General features: G+C 42.9%; 1 protein-coding gene across 1 annotated transcript in view; it reads left to right on the top strand.

Annotated features, from left to right (window-relative positions):
- TNFAIP8 (TNF alpha induced protein 8) overlaps positions 1 to 22,154 on the top strand; it is a 256,368-nt gene that overhangs the window by 35,117 nt on the left and 199,097 nt on the right. The window lies entirely within an intron of this gene.

Below are 22,154 nucleotides of genomic sequence, written 5' to 3' on the forward strand. Positions count from 1 at the left end.
ATAGGGTGTGTATACACAATGGTTCAGATGTGTGGAGAAGTAGCCTAATGGTTAGTGCAGCAGACTTTGACCCTGGCAACCTGGGTTCAATTCCCACTGCAGCTCCTTGTGCACTATTTCAGGTGGGGCCAGACCTCGTGGTGGGAGGGCACTAGAGCCTGAGGTGTGGGGGGGGGGGGGCACGTTTTAGCCTGCTACCCTGCTGCCACTCCCCACCCACTGCTGCAGTAAAGTACCTTGGTTGGTGGGGGTCCCCAAACCCCGCCAGCTGAAGCTTTCTCCATTGCCGGTCTCCGGTTCCGCTGTGTTGCCTGCCCTGCTATCTCTCCCTCCTCAAGTCCTGCACGCTCCTTTAAATGAAACTGATCATGCTCAATTTCACTAAAAGGAGCGTGCAGGACGTGAGGGGGAAGAGAGGGCAGGCAATGTGGCGGAGCTGGAGATCAGCGCTGGTCAAGGCTTCAGCTGGTGGGGGTTGGGGACCCCCGCCAGCAAAACTAGGGGCCCGGAGGAAATTGGGGGGGCCAGGCTCCCCTGGCCCCCATGTAGCTGTGCCACTGGGTGGGGCAATATTCATTTTGAATGACAGCCCATCCCTAAAAAATACAGTAAATAGTGGGCAACAGGGGTGCTACAAATTGTTATCTCCTCTTTCTCAATTTGTAGCTGTGTTCTACAAATTGTCGGGGATCAGAGAGTGGGGGGAGCAGGAAGGTAAGGAAGAGAAGGACCAGACTTGAGACAGTGTTCAGCAGACATGAGGAAGGGAAGGCTAGAGGCAGTGATTGGCCTGCAGTTGAGGAAGGGAAGGCTGAGACTAGAGGCATTTTTCAGCAGGAAAGTGAGTGAGTGAGATCAGGTCTGGACTGGTGTGGAGACACTCAGACTTCACGATGGATAGTAATGAATGACTTCGTACACTCCAGAGCTCCTTATTGCACTAGGTACTTTCTGGGGGGGGGGGGGGGGGGGGGCGGGTGGGGGGGGGGGGGAGAACATGCAGCAGTATGACAAAGGATAGCATCTGGTTCTATACTTTTTTCTTTCCACACGTGATTTTAAAGTGCAGACTTGCTATCATGCTGTCCTATGTGGTCATGACCCCAAATAAGAATTTTGCAACCCCAGTTGGATAAGGAGAGAGAAATGGATAATATCCTCCAGTGAGAGGGGCAGAAGGGAGAAAAAAAAGTATCTGAAGAAGAGGTTGAGAAGAGGAAAGAGATTTTGGAGAAGGGAAGTGTGAGAGGATGGAAAGGGAGTGTCTGGAAGGATAAAAAGGAGCAGGTGAGGAGGCAGATAAAAACATGTAAATAGCGTTAATTACACATGTGGCATGCATGAATGTGTAAAAACTGGTGAGGGAATGAGTTTCAGGAAAGCAGATGAGTGTTTGTTTGAAAGGGGTGAGGAGAAAGTATGGACATAGGGGTCTAGTGAATTTTCTACATATGAGTGTTTCAAGACTGAGAATCAAATAAAAAAAAAAATAAAAAAAAAAAGAAGTGAAACTGGTGTGTTTTCCCCTTCGCGTTTTAATAAAAACATTTTGTCTGCCCATTATAGGATGCGCCAGAAATGCTAGGTGGCCATTTAATTAAACATCTTTGTAGGTTTGCTTTTCTGAAATAGGCTGTGAAAACTGAAAGGCTGTTTATAGCTATTCTGCATGCTGTTTTTAGATTCTTTAGTTTGTCATTTTTAAATTTGTATTTTGTATTTCTTATCTTTGTATTACTTTTTGTTCTTTAGTTTTTTAGGGCTGCATTTCGATCATGATTAATCGTGCAATTAAAGGCACGTGGTTTATCTTTTTTACCCACTGCAGCTCCTTGTGAGTCTGGGCAATGGAGGGTTGAGTGACTTGCAACAAAAAGGAGTGAGGAAATGAAAAATGAGGAAGCCAAAGCTGGATAATAGAAGTGATTGTACACAAGTTGGAAAATAAAATTGGTCTCTTTTATCCAGCTTTGGCTTTGTTGTTTTTCTTTTCCTCACTCCTTTTTATTGCTGTTTATATGTTTGTGAGGGACTTTCTTCTCTTTTTTTTTTTTTTTTTGCCCTTTTGGGTTGTGACTTGCCCAGAGTCACAACGAGCTGCAATTGGGGGGGAGGGGAGTGAGGAACCATATGTCTAATTTCTATTACAATTTTAATCAAAATGCAGGCCTAAAATTCTTAAGCAGTTCAAATTGTCTTGTCATTTTTCTATCTTATTTCTTAAACAGTAAGGACTTTACCATACAGGAAATGAGTAAAGCTTCACCCTTACAGAGGTCAAGAAAAACGTCTTCATATCGCTCTGCCGAGCTGTCCTGTTGCTTATGCTGAGAACCTGCTGCTGTATTTCTTCAGCTGCCAAAGTAAACACATTGTTGTAGTTACTAATAAATGTATTACCTATTGTTATCCCAAAATAAAGAAAGTCAAGTTGTACAAGATCCGGACTTGTATTTCAACACAGATCACATGATTGCTGCAGCTTTGATGTGAGGCAACTGTTCCTTGGACAGTCAAAGGTGTAACGCAAGAGTGTGCTTCTGAGGTTTCTATGCAGAAAGAGATTTTTGGCTAATGCAGATACTTCCTTGTCTTATCCTTATTGTTTTATAACTTTCTAATCAAAGGGAATGGAACTTGATATACTACCTTTCATTGGTTTTTGCAACTACATTCAAAGCGGTTTACATAGTATATACAGGTACTTATTTGTATCTGGGGCAATGGTGGGTTAAGGGGCCCTTTTACTAAGCCGCGTAAGCGTCTCCGCACGCCCTATGTGCACCAAAATGGAGTTACCACCCCCGGCTACCGCATGGCTCTTGCGGTAATTTCATTTTTGGCGCGCGTCCGAAAAATAGTTTTTATTTCAGACGCGTGTATTGGACGTGCGCAGGTCATTACCCGCGTGAGACTCTACTGCTAGGTCAATGGCTGGCGGTAAGGTCTCACCCAAAATGGACGTGTGGCAATTTTCGTTTGCCGCACGTCCATTTTCGGCAAAAATTTAAAAAAGCCATTTTTTTGTAGGTGTGCTGAAAAATGATTCTGTGCGCACCCAAAACACATGTCTACACTACCGCAGGCCATTTTCAGCGCACCTTAGTAAAAGCATCCCTATGTGACTTTCCCAGAGTCGCAAGGAACTGCAGGGGGGGAATTGAACCTAGTTCCCCAGGATCAAATTCTGCTGCACTAACCGCTAGGCTACTCCTCCACTGTCTAGTTGCTATGGCCTTTTGAAAGAAAGATGCCTTGCTGCATCCTTTTCCTTCCACTTCTGCACGTGTGTCCCTGTTTACTTTGTGGGATGTTCGGAGTTCCAACACACCCTGCCCAGGTAGAACGATTGTTCCAGAAAATGCTGATACTCGTTTGGATCATATGCTTTCTGCCCCCTTCTTAAAATATTTTAAATTTGGCAGTAGTTAGTTATTTTGTTTTTTACTACCCTGTCCAGATCGCTGCTTCCCACTTAGAGAGAGTACCCTGAGAATATGTAAACATTTGTAAAGAAAAGGATTTCTTCTGGGTTGTGGGTGGTTGGAGGCCATAGCCCGACTGCCAGGTGGGAAAACTCTACATTGCTCAACACTTAACTCTAGTCCAGTCCAGATGATATTTTCATAAAAACACCCTTTTTAGGTGTAATCCTGCAAGAAGGAGGTATTTATAAAACAGCAGAAAAAAAATCTGAAAAATCAAACTGGTACAGATCAAATAGGTAGCTGAGAATGAATAACACAATCAGGTAATTTAAGTACTGACAGGCTTCTCTGTGAATCTGCTGTCAGTGCTTTCTTCCTCTCTACTCTGGAATCACCTGTCTTAACCCTTTTCCTGATATACAGGTCAGCTTTGTTTTTTGGGTCCCTAGGTGGGAATCTACTTTTCTTACTTTGGAAAACACTTAAACAGGATACACTTCACAAAACTGTTTCAAAATCTGTCATAGTAACATAGTAGATGACGGTAGACAAAAATCTGAATGTTCCATCCAGTCTGCCCAACATATGCATACTTAGTCTTGAACTGTCCTTGCCTGGTGTTAAGTAGGCTGTTCTTTCTGCCCTGGACCTCTTACAGAAAATCTGGAAAATAATATTGTAAGGTTTTGAGGTTCCTGCTACATTATTTATATCTTGAGTGAATTCCTTCAAAAAGGCGGTAAATAAACCCTAAGCTAAACTACCCACAGACTAACTAGCATCAGACAAGGAACTAGAATAAAAACCAAGCTAGGCAGAAGTGCAACAAGCACCAACAAACCAGGGCCTTAGGCGATGCAAAGGCAAAGCAGAGAGTTTCCAAATGGCTAATAAGCCCAGCAGTAGCTGAGATTCACTACAGCAATCACCAGGCAGCTACGGGTGCTGTGCAGGCTCAAACAAGACAAGCAAGTTTGGCAGGCCGGAAGATCCGGACTGGACTATGCTGAAGTCTGGAACGGGGAACAGCACACAGACAATCCAATGCAGCCACCAGGCCTGGCCACCAGGGGCGAGATGACTGAGAGCCTGAAACCTGGGCATGACCGTGACAGTTGCCTTGTTTGCTCCTGAGTTAAAGAAGCACAGGGAATAAATCGTGACTCCAGGGTTTTTCCAAAGTTGTAATCTTGGAGTTCTCAACTCTTGATACTCAATGGCTGCAAACAGGTCTGGTTTTCAGAGTAAACAAGAAAATTAGACTTCTTTGAAGACTATGTATGGAAACATCCAATGAACATTTTGTTATGGATATTCTAAAAACTAAACCAGTTTGATGGCCTTTGCTGTGAACCTCTTCCCTAACTACTAGACTTATTTTCTCCCCCAGTACCTGTCATGTTGAAAATCTGTGTAAACAGACACTTCACATCTGCGGCTGCTGTGGAAGTTTTCCTTTGTTGGTTTGGAATGTCCCTTTGGGGATCCTATTAGATATTTAGGTCACCTAACCCCACTGGCTGCTTGTCTGCCGAGAAGGCTCACTGTATATTCAAGAGCACAGTAGAAAATCATTCACATTTTTTTTTTTTTTTTTACTTCAACTAGAGGGAAGTGTTTTAGAGCTTCCTTAATTGTCTCTCTTATTCTCAGATCACCACAATGGTCAACCCGAAGATAGAAAAAATGTGTCGGAAATACAAAGAGTGTCAAATCAAAACACAGCCTTGTCATCTTTTACGATTTCTCTGAATACAGTAGTGTCATGATTATCTGATGTAAACAGGACCGGCTCGGTGTCTAAGTAAAAAGTTGGATAATATGGAACACAATGGGAACTCCTCAAACAATACATGGAAAACATACTTTTATGCAGGAAAAACAGGCATATGGTATCATTTGAGGGATAGAACACTGCCCCTCACCCTTCAGTGTTGCCATATAAAAAAAAAAAAATTCCCACCCAAAACAGCCCAAAACCCGCCCAAAAACCGCACACACCCCACCCCTGACGTCATCACCCCGCCCCTTCCGTCATCAGCCCCGCCCATGCCGTCATCGCCCCGCCCAATACATCACCTTGCCCCGCCCAATAATCACCAAACCCCGCCTCTGTTGCTATGAGCCCCACCCCCCGCCGGCCGAAAAACCACCCAAAAGCCGCACAGAAAAAAAAAACAAGCCCAAAAAACCGCAAGCCGCCGCAGGCAAAAGTTTCCCGCGGCGGCTTGCGGAAAACCGCCCAATTGGGCGGGAAAACCGCCCATCTGACAACCCTGCCCTTAAGAATAGAGCACCTTAAGATCACTGGTCCAACCCCAAGAGGAAGTGAGCTGAGAGAGGTGGAGTCAGTGGCATAGCCAGACTGACATTTTGGGTGGGCCCAGATCTAATATGGATGGGCACCAAGGAGGTTGAGAACAGGAGATGGCATGATGTCAAAAAGTTGAAGCCACTTAGTTTAGTCTGTGTTTCCCCTTCCCCGCGCATCCGTCATTCTGCATACATTCAAAACAAAGCAAAGAAACCTATGAGCTGCTGCATCCATGTTGTCATTCTTTATTGTTGGTAGCATTTTAGCATTTTTATTTAATCTCGGTGAGCTTGAATGTTAAGTGTAAAAATTTGTAATTCCATAATCTATTGGCTATAAATCAGATAGAAGGACAAGAACTTGAAAATGTCGAACAAGAAATTTGGGGGTCCTTTTACTAAGTTGCGCTGAAAAATAGCTTGTGATAGTGTAGGCACAGGTTTTGAGTGCGCACTGATCCATTTTTCAACGTGCCTGTAACAAAGGCCTTTTTTATTTTTGCCGAAAATGGATATGCGGCAAAATCAAAATTGCCAGGCGTCCATTTTGGGTCTGCGACCTTACCACCAGTCATTGACCTGTTGGTAAAGTCTCACACGGTAACCGGGCAGTAATGACCTACGCGCATCAAATGGCACTTGTATGAATATAAAAATTATTTTTCAGTCATGTGTGTTGGACGGGATCCAAAAATGAAATTACCGCAAGAGCCGGGTGGTAACTCCATTTTGGCATGCGTTGGGCGTGCGTAGACGCTTATGCAGCTTAGTAAAAGGGCCCCTTGGAGTCTTCTGAGGTAATTTCAAGTTAGCCAGCCTTTTGCTGGGGGCCATGCACTAGGATTTGCTCTGGGAACTTGCATTTATGGATCCTGAATTCAGATAGTAGGTGTTACCTAAAATGACAAGCAGGCCTCTGTGTCCTATAGGGATTGTGAATGTTGTCTCTGCAGCATCATCTAGGGGTGTTAAAGCAGGAAGCAGAGAACCAGGAAAGCGAAGGTTCAAAGCCTGCTTCTCTCATTTACACATCTTGAGAGCAATTTTATAAAGGGGTGTCTAGATTTATTTATTTTATTTCTTTATTTGTTACATTTGTATCCCACATTTTCCCACCTATTTGTAAGCTCAGTGTGGCTTACATATTACCAGAGAGGGCTTTGCAGGCTCCGGTGTGAACAAATACAGGGTGATGTTGTGGTAAGATCACGTTCATGTGGCACATCCACATTAGGGAATCGGAGAATGGAAGAGTTGTGTTATGTCCATTACATGCTGTAGTTTGGTTGTGTTGCAGAGATTAGGCATTTAATTTGGATCACAAGGGTATGCCTTTTTTAACAGGTTGGTTTTTAGTGATTTCCGTGGTCGTACGTCGTTTTCAAGGCTTTTAGTAATGCGTTCTACAGTTGTGTGCTTATGTAGGAAAAACTAGACGCGTAAGTTGTTTTGTATTTAAGTCCTTTGCAGCTTGGGTAGTGCAGATTTAGATAAGATCGTGTTGATTTGGATGTATTTCTAATTGGTAAGTCGATCAAGTCTTTCATGTAACTTGGGGCTTCTCCGTAGATGATTTTGTGAACCAGGGTGCAGATTTTGAAGGCGATGCGATCTTTGATTGGGAGCCAGTGTAGTTTTTTGCGGAGGGGTTTTGTGCTTTCAAATCGCGTTTTACCAAATATAAGCCTAGCTGCCGTGCTTTGAGTGGTCTGAAGTTTCTTTAAGGTTTGTTCTTTACATCCCGCATAAATTCCATTGCAGTAATCTAAGTGGCTTAGTACCATTGATTGTATCAGGTTGCGAAATGTTTCCCTCGGGAAGAATTGCTTCACGCGTTTGAGTTTCCACATTGAGTGAAACATTTTCTTTGTTGTGGATGCCACTTGGCTCTCTAGTGTTAAGTTACGGTCCATTGAAACGCCGAGGATTTTCAAGCTGTCTGAGATAGGAAGGGTGTGATCTGGGGTGCTGATACTTGTGGGGATGTCCGCTCTGTGTTGGGATGAGAGGATAAGACAATGAGTTTTTTCTTTATTGAGGTTTAGTTAAAATGCATTTGCCCATGAATCCATGATGTTCAGGCCGAGCTTGATTTCGTTGGTGATTTCTGTCAGTTTGGTTTTGTGCTTGGAGGGTGCCTTTTGGAGCCTGTTCTATAAAAGGAAGTAGGCACTTATTTTTCCTTTATAGAATAACTAGCATAACCAGATATAGAGTGGAGGAGTGGCCTAATGGTTAGTGCAGCGGTTTGCAGACCTGGGGAACTGGGTTTGATTCCCACTGCTGCCTGATGGTCGGCAGCGGGTTGAGATCCTGGGGAACCAGGTTCAATTCCTTCTGCAGCTCTGTGTGTGACCCTGGGCAAGTCAATTAACCCTCCGCTGCCCCAAGTACAACAGTAGTACAGACCCAGTACCTGTATAATGAAACTGTAAACTGCTTAGGTCTAAGTGGTATATAAATACTGGAATGAATGAATGTGCCTAGGTGTGAACACTTACACCAGTCATAGATCTAGTGTAAAGGCTTGCATTTAGATTTCAGAATACAGACTTAACATATAGCTCTGTAAGTTGTGTGTGTCCTGTCCACATTCCACCCATGAAAATATCCACCTATAAAAAACATACTATCAAAAATATGCATGTATTTTCAGAATAGCGTGTGGCTAGAGACTTGGCATGTACACATATGTGCCAGTATTCTAGTCGGTTATCTGTGCATTTATTGGTTGCCTAAATGTTAGCACCTTCCTTATAGAATTACCCCCTTATGTCGTTTGGCAAGTCACTTCACTCTCCATTGTATCAGGACAGGTACACGCTTGAGAGACCACTTACAAAAAGTTTTCCCCAGTTTTGTGTCTGCGGGGAAATGCCTTGTAAATATGGTAGTATTCTTCATTGCAAGGTCAGCGGTAACCCCCATCAATCCTAAGAGTGGCCCTCTGACTCTTTCCTCAGTATATATTCTCCCCCACCTCTTCCTCAGACTATCTGCTGGCATACTTACATAACAGGTTTTCTGTTTAACATCTGTATCATGCAGCTCTTGGTGAGTTTGATCTATGTGCTTCCCTAATCCCACTTTATTCCCAGAAGCATGAGAGAACACCATTCTGTTCAAATTTCCGGGCTGGAAAAAATTAAAATGGTTGTTCAAAAGTGGCACTATAAACAAGCCTCCAGAGAATGTATAGGGGGAGATTAAAAACTAGAGGGGGGAGAACCAGCTTGAAGGGGATGGGGGTGGAGGAAACAGAATGGTAGAGATTGACAAGGAATCTGCCACTTTTTTCTGGTGATGGTCTTGACTCTCACATTGAACTTTTTCTGACAAACTGGCCCCCGCTTGAAAAATAGTGAAAAACTTTGAAATAAGGTTTAGATTGAAAGTTAAATAAGACAATAAAATTGCTACTGTATCTGAGTGTAAGTCACCTTGATCTTGTGTTTGGAAACATTTTAATTTATTAGGATTTATTTACCACCTTTTTGAAGTAATTCACTCAAGGCGGTGTATAATAAGAATAAATCAAACATGAGCAATAGACAATTACAACAGTAAAAATATTCAAATAATACAGAGTGTGGCATAGTATACTACTTACAATGTCAACACAATATGTAATAGAACATTTTAATTGACAGTGTAGGGTATAAGCAAAGGTGGAACGTATAAATAGGTAAGAGAGTAAGAGGAGTTAGAAAGTAAGGTGACTAATTTAAAGAAAGGTGCACATGAGGTGAGTGAGATGGTTAAGTATTAGCTAGGGTAGGAGTGGATAAACATGAGTAACAAAGTTTAAAGACAAAATAAAGTAGCTGGGGAAAGCCAACAGTAGGCTTGGCTGCATAAGTAGAAATTCATAAGCAGGAAAAAGGAAATAATATTGCCCTTTTTAAGGTCACTAATAAGAATCCATGTTGCAGTTTGAATGCTGCCCCTTTGTAATGACATTATGGATATTGTCAAGAAAAGGCTACTAAAACAGTAGGAGGTTTGTTATACAGATCCTAAAAGAGTGGTTTCAAGTACTTGTAGGAGGCAAAGAGGGATGGATGGACATGATAGAAACTTTGAAATAATTGACAGGCTTCAGTAAAGTAGGGGAAGGTAAAATTTTCCGAAGGTTAAGAATTTCAGGGAGAGGTTCTGGTATGAACAAGCTGGGAGAAAGGTTCACAGGAATAGTGATAAAATACTTGATTGAGAGATGATTTGACTATTCTGCTAAGAGGTGATAGCAACCAACAAGAACATAAGTATTGCCATACTGGGAAAGACCAAAGGTCCATCAAGCCCAGCATCCTGTTTCCAACAGTGGCCAATCCCGGTCACAAATACCTGATAAGATCCCCCAAAAAGTACAAAACATTTTATACTGCTTATCCCAGAAATAGTGGATTTTCCCCATGTCCATTTAATAATGGTCTATGGACTTTTCCTTTAGGGTTATGGGTGTTTAAAAAAAACTATGCGCACTATTATAGAATACACCCAATCTGCACCTTAGACTCAGGTACTTAGGCCTAGTTTTAGGTGGCCTAATTGTGTGCACTGAATTGTAGTTGAAAGAGTGGCATGTGAGCATATTCTATAAACTTTGTGTAACTTTAGGCATACTTTATAGAATCTTCTTATCCATGTGGTTTTACAGCGCTGATTTTTAAGGTGTAATTTATAGAATTTTCCCCATATCCTTTAAAAAGGAGCTACTTACTGTTTTCTGTTAGTGTGCTATTTTTTATGCTGTGTGATTTTTATGATGGGTGGGAGGGACATTAGTTTTTGTAAATCACTTCTTATTAAAGGGAAGCAATAGCAAATTGTGATAAAATAAAATGCTGCTATTAAAAATGTATAGGGGTTAGAAAACAAGAAGGCAACCAGTCTACAAGATCCAATATGGGACATAAGAAAGAAGCAGACTATGTGAAGAAAAACAGTTCCTTTTATTAGTGTTTCAAAGCTCTCAGGGTTTACAATCCAATGCCTGACATGGCCATGTTTCACCAACAGTACAAGCTACATCAGGGGCAACTAAAACCAGCTGGTGTGAAACAAGACTTCACCAGTATTGACTACCAGTGTGTCTCTGCCTGGGTCCATTTCATACAATGTGTGTTTTAAGGTACTTCCTAAATTTTGATATATTAGATTTAAACGCAAATTGTAACGCAGCACATTGCAGAAATACATTAACTCATTCACACTTTCCCCATTCAGAACATAAATCACAAAGCATAAATGAGTCACAATAACTCAGACTCGACAACTATTAGGTGTCAAATCTTGGCCGCAGCTTTATTATTATATATAAAACTTTTAAGAATAAATTAACATAAATAACTGAATAGGACCAGATGGTGTCATACTAGTCCATACGTTCAATACATAACTCATCTCTTCACAGCCTGCGGTAATGCAAGACTGCAAATAATTAAAATTATTTTTCAAACCCCCTTTCTTTTAACCTAAAAGCACGGCGCTATCAAAGTTATGTACTCCTACTCAGTGCTTTTTTTGTGCCGGTACGCTGGACATCATGGGAGGGGAGGGCAGGGATGAGAGAATTGCTGGACATGGAGGGGAGAGAGGAGAGTCGCTGGACATGGATGGGAGGGCAGGGAAGAGAGAATTGATGGACATGGATGGGAGGGCAGGGTAGGGGAGACAGGAGAATCGCTGGACATGGATGGGAGGGGAGGGCAGGGAAGAGAGAATTGATGGACATGGATGGGAGGGGAGGGCAGGGAAAAGAGAATTGCTGGACATGGAGGGGAGGGTAGGGGAGAGAGGAGAATTGCTGGACATGGATGGGAGGGGGAGGGCAGGGGAGAGAGGAGAATTGCTGGACATGGATGAGAGGGGAGGACAGGGGACAGAGAAGAATCACTGGACATGGAGGGGAGGGCAGGGGAGAGAGGAGTATCGCTGGACATGGATGGCAGGGGAGGACAGGGCAGAGAAGAATCGCTGGATATGGATGGCAGGGGAGGACAGGGGGCAGAGAAGAATCGCTGAATATGGATGGCAGGAGAGGAGAGGTGGCAGAGAAGAATCGCTGGACATGGATGGGAGGGCAGGGGAAGGAGGAGACATACTGGACACAGATGGGAGGGGAGGGCAGGGCAGGGAAGACAGATTCGCTGGACATGGATGGAAGGAGAGGGCAGGGGAGAGAGGAGAATCGCTGGACATAGCAGGGGAGGACGGGACAGAGGAGAATCGCTGGACATGGGAGGGGAGGGCAGGGGCGAGAGAAGACAATGCTGGACATGGATGGAGGGGAGGGGAGGGAAGAGAGGAAGGAGATGCACATGGATGGGAGGGCAGGGATGAGAGGAGAAATGCTGGAAATGGATGGAGAGGAGAGCAGGAGATAGAGGAGAATTGCTGGACATGGATGGATGGAGGGGTTGGCGTGGAGAGAGGAAAAATGTTGAACTTGGATGGAGGAGAGGGGAGAGAGAATTATTGCTTTATATGGATACAGAGGAGGGAAGAGAGGAGAAGTGCTGGACATAGATGGAGGTGAGGATAGAAAAAAGAAGATGCACGTGGATGGAGATGAGGGAAAGGGAAGAGAGGCGAGAAACTGCGCATGGATGGAGAAAATAGGCAAAAGTTGGATCCACGTTATACCTCCTCCATATAGGAGGACCCACCGTTTACTTATGGATGTATGGCAAGAAATGAAGAAGAAAGGAGGAAAGTAAAGAAATAAATGGAAAGGAAGCCCTGGAAACGGAGTTAAGGGAACAGATAGAGCAGCAGAATCAGAGACTGGGACCAATATTGATAGAAAAACAGTCACCAGACAACAAAGGCAGAAAAAAATCATTTTATTTTAATTTTAGTGTTTGAAATATGTCCAATTTGAGAAGTTACATCCGCTGTCTTATTTTGCACTGGGTATACTGGAGCTGTAACAGCTTACAGAAATTATTTATAATGAAAAAACATGTTATTTTTTTCTCCTCTACTAGTATAATATTTTCAATGATGTCTGTTTATATGTGCCGTGGCTGGTATAAGGGGTGTGGCTAATGTTTATGTGGCTATCATAGGGATGGAGCCATATGTGGTGACCCCGCCCATAATGAGTACTGGCACCTTTTTTTCTACAAAAAAAAAAAAAAAAACAGTGCTCCTACTTCATCCAATCACCTTCCCCCACATCTAAAACCCCCTCAACTGCCCAACAATTCCATTGGTAATTCTCAGAAGCACTTCTTTTTCTGGAAGGGCTCAGCCAAGTTGTAGCTCCCTCCTTTAACTTAGTCAGGCTAATATACGCTGGCTTTTATTTCTGATTTCAGGAAAGAACTTCTATTTAGTTACAGAACTGCTAATCTGCAGAGGGACTGTGCTGTGGATTTTAAAATACATTGCCAGGGGCTAGTAATTAGCTTCTCCTTTCATAGAAGTGTTCAGCTCACAAATTCTGTGTTTTCAGTTGCAATTGTCTAGACAACACTGGATTAGCCATGACAGGACTTGGCAATGATCTGGTCAGTATTAAATGTCTGTAGTCAAGAAACAGTTATTGTAGGTTTTTATTATAAACAACTGATTCTGGAAAAGAATACGTCTAGTAAAAATTACCGCCTTAAAGTGATTATGTTCAAAATTAGAGTCTAAATTAATCCAACTTGGGGGGAGGGGGCTAGCAGAGGTAGGAAATAAAGGAATGAATACTATTTTGAAAGAACCGATTCACATCCTGCATCTCTGTAACTCAAATAATAGATAATAAGGGGCTCTTTTGCTAAGCTGTGTAAAGCTTAGTTAATGTGTGAATTAGCATACGTCAACTGCTACAGCCGAAGCACATCAGCTGTTAGCGCAATGTTATGACAGTTAATGCTTTCAAATTTGTATGTTAACCGCATGCTATAGGGGGTGGGAACCAGGAGAATGGGCAGGGACTGCGTAATTAGTCGGTACATAGTACTTGTGTGCCATTACTTTTGCAGTTAGCATACTCGCAGGCCGATGCTCAGAACTCCCACGGTAAAGTAAACAGCACAGAACCCATACTGCCAGAATAGCGCCAAAAACTAGCTCACCAATTTTCAAAGCGAATGGTACTCAAGTTATATGCGTGCTATAAAAGCGAAAGCAAGGGAGGGAAATGTGTTTGGTGCATACGCAGAAGAGTTTTGCGGTAAGCTCAGCTCTTGTGTGCATGTGCCAGGCAAAACCGAAAGTGAAGCATACATTTAGCGCCTGTTTTCTGAGCCTTTAAATATAAATTTTTTTTTTTTTAATTTGGAAGGCTTATATTTAAACGTAGGAAACGGGTGCCAATGTGTGCTTTCACTTTCGGGTTTGCTCAGACTCGCACACATTTATTTCTTAGTACTGGTGCTTATAGTCTTTCATGGGCTTTCTTCCACTTCCAAAAGAAATCCAAACTGGCTTCTTTTTCCATATTAGATTTTCAAGACAGGCTTGTGAGAAATCCTCTCTTCAAATACCCTACTGCCTGCTCCAAGCTGGCTTTAGGTTTTCGGTGGCTTTGTTTTGTGTGCTGTTCTCTGAGCATTGGGAAGGAAATGGCCTCATTAACATCAGTTTGACTGCATTTGCATGCTATTTGCGCTAATTGTAGTGCACATGTTATCTCCTGCGCTAGAGCCTTCTGAGCATGCTACATTTGCTAATCGCCTCTAGTGCCAGTGTTATGCTTTGAGCATCGGCCTGTCAGTGCCTCCTCAGTATTAGATGGTAATTGCAACCAAGTTTAGCTATGCTAACAAAAAGTTTTCAGTGCAGTAACGACACAATGGGCACGCCCCCAACAATTAGCGCACGACCTTTACACTTAGCCTAATTCAGTTTTTGCTGTTAAGGTGTACTAAGTGCAAAAACATAGCACACTTTATTATAAAAGACCCCCTGTGACAATTTGTAGTATAGCACTATGAAAAGGTACAGGAATGTTTCTAATTCACATTCTGTTGTGCAGACCTCTGTCTTGTGTTAGCTGTTCACAAGCTGTTGATATTTTTGCTAGCCCTATGAGAAAGCAAATATGGGCAGGCATTCATTCTTTTGTAAGTCTTTTATTTTCTTTTAAAACATGGAAAATGATTTAATCTTGTGGACAGAGCATAAATCTAATACACACATTTATCACGCTCCTGGATAAAGTGCTTAGACAAGTTCTGTGGTGACAGGATCAGTTTCAGGTTGCTGAATGCAATCTTCCTTCACACAGCAGTTTTGTGGAGGAAAATCAAATCAAATAGATTTAACAAGTGGGGAAAGCATACAGAATAATGTCTCTTGGTGTGTTTTTGATTTAAAAAGGGGGGAAGGGCGGCTTGAATAGTGCAGTATCTAAACATGCTGCTAGTTTAGAAAAAATTAAACCAAATGTGCTAATACATCAAACCGTTAGCTGTCACTGACAACAAATTTCAAAGCGTGGATTTTACAGTTTAACCACGGGATGCCACTGACTGACAATTTGGGTTGGACTAACACTATTTGGAGCACTAGACAAACGTACATATATGGGCCCCTACCATTGGTCCCTGTTGACTTCCTTTCTCACACACACCCCTCCCTGGAATCTTTGTTCATTCATTTTCCCCACATTTCATATCTCCAGTATTTATAGAGAAGACTGCAGGGTCTTCTAGTTTTTGGTGTAGCAGTAGGTTGTGAGTGAGCACGGGGGTATGTGCAAGTAAATGCTTTGAGTGGAGTGACTTAGGGACCTGTTTACTAAGCAGCGTTATAGGAGCGTTAACGTTTTTAACATGTGTTAACCATGTATGTGCCTACAATATCCCTATAGGTGCCTGCATGGTTATTGCACACTCTGAAGTGTAGGTGCGCTAAAAACACTAACGCACCTTAGTAAACAGGGCCCTTAGTGGTTAGAACAATGGGCTGAAAATTGGTGAAAAATGGGAATGACAATCTCATCCTCCATTACCTTTATTACAGATCAAGGAAGCCAAAGGTGGACTGCCCCAAAGAGTAAGAATAAAGGCCAGAGAATGAGGTTTACAGGTGATGTGTCCAAGGTATAAATCTAGAATAGCTTAAGTTCAAAAAGGCTTCACAAGCAGAAGAAATAAAAGAAAATGACGTTTATCTTTCTTTGGCGCCTCTGAAATGATATAAAAAGACTGGATGCATTATTAGGACAGTTTTCAAAGAAATTAGTTTCCCGGGTAAATTTCTCAGACTGAGAACTTTCTTCCACTTAATATGCAAATTGCTAAATTACAGATACAAAATAAGTACCTCTATATAATATGTAAACCGATTTGATTGTAACCACAGAAAGATGGTATATCAAGTCCCATCCCCATCCCCTTTCCATTTGTAGTAGTGGGCTTCTCTAGCCATGGATAGTGGTGCGCTGTGTAGGGCAGAAGACCCAGGACCAGATGGTTGAGCAGAGAATCCAAAGAGCCATAAAACAGGCTGGAGGTCGGCAATCAGGTTGTTCATCCCAAGGTTCCAAAATCTCCTTGAAGGCAAAATGGTGTGGGTCCATTCGGACAGTGTGACAGCTATAGCATTCAGCATTCATAAAGAAATAGGAGAGACCAGGAGATGCCACATAGTGAAAGAGGTGACCTCATCATGATGTGGACAGAGACATCTGGAGGCACTGTCAGCTTGCCATATTTCTGGCACCACCCAATGTATGGGGGAACTTCCTAAGCCATCGCTGGAGGGTACAGTGTGGGAAAACAGTTGACAGGCCTTCAATATAATTATGACTACTTGGGGGGCAATCCTCTGTGGATTTGATACACAGCTCAGGCAGAATATGAAAGGATCCAGAGGAATCAGCCTCATCTCCTCAAGATGAGCTGCTGCTCCAGAGTAATTCAGCACATCTCCTTGCACATAGGATATGTAATCCAGGTGGCCCCAGACTGGCTGAGATGTGCCTGGTATGGGGACCTGATGAGGCTAATAGTAGTGGAGCTGCTTCAGACCTGCAAGTCAAAGAGCTGCTGTAACAGAGACCAATGATGAAGATGGAAGACCCATCTCCATACTCACTCACAGTCTAGATCTTGAAAGAGCAAGGCTAAGGACGTTGTAATTCTCTCTCCTGGTGATCAAGAGCATGCTGAAAGCTAGAAAACAGTCTACTTCCTTAGGATATATAAGGGTCTAGAGGATTATTGATGCCTAGAGAAAATATTTTTGTCCATGAAGGGCTCGGGTCACAAATATTTTAGACTTTCTGTAGGATGGGCTTCATAGGAACCTGGCCTTTTAACTCCATTAGAGTATACTGTGTGCTCCATAGCATATTAAACATTTCCCTGCTAACACAGATGTATGAATTTCCTGAGAGGCCTCTTCTGAGGCAGGGATGCTACTGTGCTGCTTGAATTTGGTTCTCAATGCTCTGAAAGATCCTCTTTTTGAGCCCTTCAGGGCAGCAGTCCTGGGGGATAGCTTGAAAAGGGCAGTCTTTCTGGTAGTGTAAATACCAGATCAGGGCAGATTCAAGGCAGAACTAAAAAAAAAAACCAACCAACCAAACAAACAAAAAACAACAACCCCTCCTCTAAAAACAATAAATTAAAAAAACAAAATCGGAGTCTGTAGGGATCATGGCTTGCAGCCCCAATTGAGAGTGCACTGGTGAGGAGCAGGCAGAGGCAAACACTTGGCAGGCTGAGGGATTGTAGGCTGCAGGCCTGAATATGGCAGGCTGCAACCTGTTGGGGCCTACTGGGAGGAAATGAACCGCAGCCCTGATAGCTGTGAAGGGCTGATAGGAATGATCCTGCAGAGGCACTAGGCTGCAGATCCTTGAAGGAGCTGCACTTTCAGCAGCTGGGAGTAGTATTAAATAAAAAATGCTGGGAAGAAGCTGTGGTGGCAAGGGAGGGATATGGGAAGGTGACTAGGAGCAGTGCTGTCAAGTCTGAGTTTAAATTTAAAGGGGCCATGCCCAGTTATTAAAAGTTAATCTTTTACCCCAAAAAATTGACACCAGAGGGTAAGGGGAGACGGACCAGTAAAGACCAAATAGAGACTTTTGGGATGACGAAAGTGGAATCTGAAAGGTATAGTACTCATATTAAGATTTGGGGCTCTGGGAGGTGTACTAAAGGAAGTGGAGTGGAGTAGAATATATCAGTAAGTGAGGTGAGAATATGTTTCATTCTGAGTGGTTTTGAGGGGAAGGATTGGTTTTAAATTGTTTAATAGAGTGTGGAAGTGTGACAGTGTTGTGTGGGCTCTTGGGAACAGGGAGGCCGCTGGAACCCATAGATTATGGAAAAGCTTCTGAGAATATCTGGGCTATGTAGGGATGGGCACATATACTGCAGGAATGGGGTGGTTTATTTTCCATTGGGGACAGGCCTTAGGATCTTTAAACAGCTTAGAAGCATTCAACATTCCATTAGTCGGTTTGGAATGCAGGTGGTATCCCAAGCTGACCTTTGATGCCTGATTGGTGTGACACTGGAAACACCATGGTAACCAAACTATAATCATGGCAATACTTTTGTTTCCAGTTTAGAGTCCTTGAGGCTGTTAAGAGATGCAGGGCTGTTTGTTGAGTGCTCTGAATAAAAATGCGTGAAAGTTGAGAAATTAAAAAAAATAAATAAAAGTGTAAAATTTGATTAAGTGTGGATGTGGAAAGATTAAAACTGAGCTTCGGGAGAGGAAGATTTGTTACATGAAGGTTTAAAGAGTATGTGTGACAGGTGTGTGTGTGGGGGGGGGGGGGGGGGAATCCTTAAAGGCTTAAAGTCATCTTCCTAAATATAGAACAAATCACAGCTACGAAAATTCAGCCTGGATAAAATTGGTTGATAGCTTTGGAAAGTCAGTGGCCCTAAGACTGTAAGTAGGAGGAGGTGAAAAAAGAAGCTGCCTCTATCTTTTCATTGAGCTGTGTATACATCCTTTTGAATTCTGAAGTGATATCCGATAGCTATAGAAACATGATGGCACATAAAGGCCAAATGGCCCATCTAGCCTGCACATCCACAGCATCCACTATCTCCTTAAGAGATCCCATGTGCCTGTCCCATACTTTCTTGAATTCAGATACAGTCTTTGTCTCCACCTCCTCCACTGGGGCAAGTCCCTTGCATCCACCACTTTTTTTTCGTAAAAAAGTATTTCCTGAAATTACTCCTGAGCCTGTAATCTCTTCACTTCATGCCCTCTCATTCTGGAGTTTTCTTTCATTTGAAAAAGGCTCACATTCTGTACATTAATGCCATGGAAATATTTAAGTATCTCTATCTTATCCCCTCTCTTCTGCCTTTTTTTCAGAATATACATATTGAGGTCTATAAGTCTGTCCCCATACACTTTGACAGAGACCACAGATCAGTTTTGTTGCTGCCCTCTGGACTGACTCTATTCTGTTTATATCTTTTTGAAGGAGCAGTCTTCAGAATTTTACACAGTATTCTAAATGGGACCTCACCAGAGACTTACATAAGGGCGTTATCATCTTTTTTTTTTTTTTTTCCCCCTGCTGGTCATTCCTCTCCTTCCCTATGTACCCTAGCATCCTTCTGGCTTTCACCATCACTTTTTCTACTGTTTTGGCCACCTTAAGATCATCAAATGCGATCACCCCCAAGTCTCGCAGTTTTTTTTTTTTTTTTACAAAAGTACTTCCCCTCCTATACTATACTGTTCCCTTTGGATTTTTGCAGCCCAAGTGCATGATCCTGAATTTCTTAGCATTAAATCTTAGTTGCCAATTTCTGGACCATTTTTTGAGCTTTGCTAGACCTCTCCTCATGCTATCCAGACACACTTGGGTGTCTACCCTATTACAGAGTGGTATCATCTACAGAAAGACAAACCTTACCAGACTGTCCTTCCATAATATCACTCACAAAGATGTTAAGAGCCTGTACAAGGACAGATCCCTGCAGCACACCACTGATAACATCCTTTTCCTTGGAGTGAACTCCATTTACCACTACACTCTTTCTCCTTCCACTTAACCACTTTTTAACCCAGTCAGTCACTTTAAGGTCCATACTGAGGGCACTCAGTTAATTTATCAGTCACCATGTGGGACTGGGTCAAAGGCTTTGCTAAAATCCAAGTACACCTCATCTAGCACCCCTCCCATATCCAACTGTTTGGTCACCCAGTCAAAGAAATCAATCAGCTTTGTCTGACAAGACCTGCCTCTAGTAAAACCATGCTGCCTCGAATCCTGCAGTCCATTTGATTCTAGAAACCTCACAATCCTCCGCTTTGGAAGCGTTTCCCTTAGTTTACTCACCACTGAAGTCACACTAACAATCATGTAGTTCCCAACCTCCCTCTAACTTCCGCTTTTGTGCAGAGGGACCACATTTGCCTTTCTCTAGTCCTCTGGGACCACTCCAGACTCTAAAGAAGCATTGAAAAGGTCAAACAAAAGAGCTGCCAGAATTTCTGAGTTCCTTGAGTACCCTCAGATGTATCCCATCAGGCCCCATCCCTTTTTCTATTTTTAGGTTAGCTACAGTGGTGGAAATAAGTATTTGATCCCTTGCTGATTTTGTAAGTTTGCCCACTGACAAAGACATGAGCAGCCCATAATTGAAGGGTAGGTTATTGGTAACAGTGAGAGATAGCACATCACAAATTAAATCCGGAAATCACATTGTGGAAAGTATATGAATTTATTTGCATTCTGCAGAGGGAAATAAGTATTTGATCCCCCACCAACCAGTAAGAGATCTGGCCCCTACAGACCAGGTAGATGCTCCAAATCAACTCGTTACCTGCATGACAGACAGCTGTCGGCAATGGTCACCTGTATGAAAGACACCTGTCCACAGACTCAGTGAATCAGTCAGACTCTAACCTCTACAAAATGGCCAAGAGCAAGGAGCTGTCTAAGGATGTCAGGGACAAGATCATACACCTGCACAAGGCTGGAATGGGCTACAAAACCATCAGTAAGACGCTGGGCGAGAAGGAGACAACTGTTGGTGCCATAGTAAGAAAATGGAAGAAGTACAAAATGACTGTCAATCGACAAAGATCTGGGGCTCCACGCAAAATCTCACCTCGTGGGGTATCCTTGATCATGAGGAAGGTTAGAAATCAGCCTACAACTACAAGGGGGGAACTTGTCAATGATCTCAAGGCAGCTGGGACCACTGTCACCACGAAAACCATTGGTAACACATTACGACATAACGGATTGCAATCCTGCAGTGCCCGCAAGGTCCCCTGCTCCGGAAGGCACATGTGACGGCCCGTCTGAAGTTTGCCAGTGAACACCTGGATGATGCCGAGAGTGATTGGGAGAAGGTGCTGTGGTCAGATGAGACAAAAATTGAGCTCTTTGGCATGAACTCAACTCGCCGTGTTTGGAGGAAGAGAAATGCTGCCTATGACCCAAAGAACACCGTCCCCACTGTCAAGCATGGAGGTGGAAATGTTATGTTTTGGGGGTGTTTCTCTGCTAAGGGCACAGGACTACTTCACCGCATCAATGGGAGAATGGATGGGGCCATGTACCGTACAATTCTGAGTGACAACCTCCTTCCCTCCGCCAGGGCCTTAAAAATGGGTCGTGGCTGGGTCTTCCAGCACGACAATGACCCAAAACATACAGCCAAGGCAACAAAGGAGTGGCTCAGGAAGAAGCACATTAGGGTCATGGAGTGGCCTAGCCAGTCACCAGACCTTAATCCCATTGAAAACTTATGGAGGGAGCTGAAGCTGCGAGTTGCCAAGCGACAGCCTAGAACTCTTAATGATTTAGAGATGATCTGCAAAGAGGAGTGGACCAAAATTCCTCCTGACATGTGTGCAAACCTCATCATCAACTACAGAAGACGTCTGACCGCTGTGCTTGCCAACAAGGGTTTTGCCACCAAGTATTAGGTCTTGTTTGCCAGAGGGATTAAATACTTATTTCCCTCTGCAGAATGCAAATAAATTCATATACTTTCCACAATGTGATTTTCCGGATTTAATTTGTGATGTGCTATCTCTCACTGTTACCAATAACCTACCCTTCAATTATGGGCTGCTCATGTCTTTGTCAGTGGGCAAACTTACAAAATCAGCAAGGGATCAAATACTTATTTCCACCACTGTAGCTCCTCACAAACATAGTCTTCTGAGAATCAGTCCTAGTCTACTACACATCCATTCTAGCATTTGTTGTTTTGCAGTTCTATCCCCTGCCATTCATGCATGAACACAGAACAGAAATTATTGTTAAGCAGTTTAGCTTTATCAGGTATTTTTGCCTGCCTTCCTCTTTCTACAATGTCTGCAATTTATGAAGGCTAACCTTTTTTTCCTTTCAGCTTTTCAGCTGCTACATTTGAGAACCAAAGCAGTCTTCTTTGCCTCTTATGTACTTTTCTAACATAAAGATTTGTTGCTTTTAAAATAGCTCCTTTCAGTTTTGCCCACTGC

This window comes from Microcaecilia unicolor, chromosome 2, assembly GCF_901765095.1.
Source record: "Microcaecilia unicolor chromosome 2, aMicUni1.1, whole genome shotgun sequence".
Taxonomy (NCBI): Eukaryota; Metazoa; Chordata; class Amphibia; order Gymnophiona; family Siphonopidae; genus Microcaecilia; species Microcaecilia unicolor.